Raw genomic sequence first — 2,771 nt, forward strand, 5'->3', positions numbered from 1 at the left:
TAAAAATAGGAAGATTATGAAAAACAATAAGAGAAAAAAATTGCACATGTATTCGCAGAAATTAGCATCCTAAATTGTCAGCTGATCAAATCTTGAAAATAATTACATCCATTGAAATGTTTTCTGACCAAAAGAAAATTTAATTTCAAAACACCAAATAATCTTTCTTCCTTCCTCCATCCCTCTCCTTCCTTCTCCCCACCTCTCTCTGTTTCTCTCTGTGTGTGCCTGTTCTCTTTCCTTGCTTCCCTCTCTTCCCTCCTTCCTTCCCCTACCCTCTCTAATCCTAACCAAGTTCTTTTTTTTCTTTTCTTTTTCCTTTTCTTTCTTTCTTTTTTTTTCATCCCAAGAAGACTCGCAAAACACCTTTGGAAAAAACTTGGTTTAGGAAAGAACAAATCGTCTACTACTTTTCATTTTGCTAAACTTTTGTGTTTAATTCTTTAAAACTGTGTTTTATGAGCTTCCAAACTTGTTTGCATGCTAGGAACTACTAGGTCACCTCAACACTTTGAATAAAATTTTCTCGTGTAGTTCTCATACAAGATTCTTTTTTTAGTTTTAAACCTAGAAAAAATTTACAATTTTCCCATTGTGATTTATATGAGAACATTTATTCTGTAGCATATCATTTCATGAGCTATACAGAAAAAAAGATGTATTCCTAGGGAAAACAAACTTTCAAGGAGTGAATTTTTATTTTATATAGAAAGATAACATATAATGGTGTATTGTGAAATTTAAGCTGAGTTATAAACATTATTAGATTTTCTTCTGAAAGAAATACTATATTAAGCCCAAGTTTCATTTCTTTTCTATTCTTTTTTTTCTAGTTTATGAAAAAGTTATGTTTGGTGGATATTGCATTACACTATAAACTCTGATTAACTTTATTGATAGCATTTTCAACTGCAAACAATTTAGCATAACTTCAGAAGGAACAATAAATAAAGCTGGATCTTACAAACACTTGTGGTTGGGCTTATCTCAGCTTCCCACCTGACGCTACATTTATTGAACTTCCTAATATATGTCACAAGCCAGTTGCCGTCCTGGAAAAGATGATTCACTAGATAAAATAAAGCAGATAGCATAAATAAAAGTGGGAAGATATAGAAATAAATCTTTTAGAAGTAATGTGATATTTTAAAAATAAAAGTATAATTTTTTGAGAATGAACAAATATATCATGAAGACTATCATGGATTACAGACAATAACAAGGAGTAGCACTGACTGGAAATAAGGCAGTGAAGGGGATGTAAACAGAGGAAGCCTGAAGATGTTGTCACTAACAGAATTAACCTTGAGGTTCTGGCAGGGTTGAGAAATGGGATTTTAAATAATGCCTTTAACAAATCTTAGAATAGTCCCATTTTACTCAAATACCAGAAGGCAAAATTGTCAAATACGAGTCTTCCAGTATACCTGGACTCCCAGTGCTAGGTACAACAATTAAAACAGAAAGAAAGGAAGGAAGGCAGGAAGAAAAGACAGATGGAGGGAGGGAGGGAAGGAGACAAGGAAGGAATGAGGGATGCAGGGAGGGAGAGAGGAAGGGAGACAGGGAAGAAAGAAATACACTAGTCCTCTGGGCAGATACCTCAGGTTACACACACAACGTCTTTGCCTTTCTGTCTCTCTGTCTCTCTCACGTGTGCTCTCTCTCTCTGTCTCTGTTTCTGTCTCTCCCTCTCTCTCTCTCTCTGTCTCTCTCTCTCTCACACACACACACACATACACACACACACACACACACACACACACACACACACACACACACACCTGAACAAGAAAGCAATGGAGGCACATGCCACAAAGATTCTTGCACACATTCTCTTTGCTGACAGTGTGGTGGGTTCAAGTTTCTAGAACAATCACCAGCAGTCTTTTCATCCCATCTCCTTCCACATTGCATCTCAGTCACCCATTATGAATTAGTATCTCAGAATTCTAAAAGTTTGTCCACATTCCAGTAGAGTACTTAAAATGTATTAGGGACAAACCATTAAAAGTAGTGAACTTTTATTATCATTAAGGAACCACAATAAAAGAACTATAACATCAGTATAGCTATAGGATAGGGCCATTTCAGGTTCCTTATCCTCAGCTGCCCAAGGAACTAACAGGGGACATCTCCCTGGGCACCTGGGAGCCCCTCTAGGTTCAAGTCTCTTGCCAACCATAAGATGGCTCCCTTAATTAAGATATATACTTCCCTGCTCCCCTACCCACCCTTCCTTTATCCCAACCATCCCATTTCCCCATGTTCCCCCATCCTCCCCTTCTCACTTTTCTCTCCCCATCTCCCCTTACTCCCATCCCACCCCACCCCCAAGATCCCAATTTTTTGCCCTCCAATCTTGTCTACTTCCCATATCCAGGAGGATAACCATATGTTTTTCTTTGGGTTCACCTTGTTATTTAGCTTCTTTAGGATCACAAATTATAGACTCAATGTCCTTTATTTAGGGCTAGAAACCAATTATGAGTGAGTACAGAGACCCACATTGGAGCACCAGAATGAGCTCCCAAGGTCCCAATGAGGAGCAGTAGGAGGGAGAACATGAGCAAGGAAGTCAGGACCAAGAGGGGTGCACCCACCCACGGAGACAGTGGGGCTGATCTATTGGGAGCTCACCAAGGCCAGCTGGACTGGGACTGAAAAAGCATGGGATAAAACCGGACTCTCTGAACATGGTGAACAATGAGGGCTGATGAGAAGCCAAGGACAATGGCACTGGGATTTGATCCTACTTCATGTTCTGGCTT

This window comes from Microtus pennsylvanicus, chromosome 5 (assembly GCF_037038515.1).
Source record: "Microtus pennsylvanicus isolate mMicPen1 chromosome 5, mMicPen1.hap1, whole genome shotgun sequence".
NCBI lineage: Eukaryota > Metazoa > Chordata > Mammalia > Rodentia > Cricetidae > Microtus > Microtus pennsylvanicus.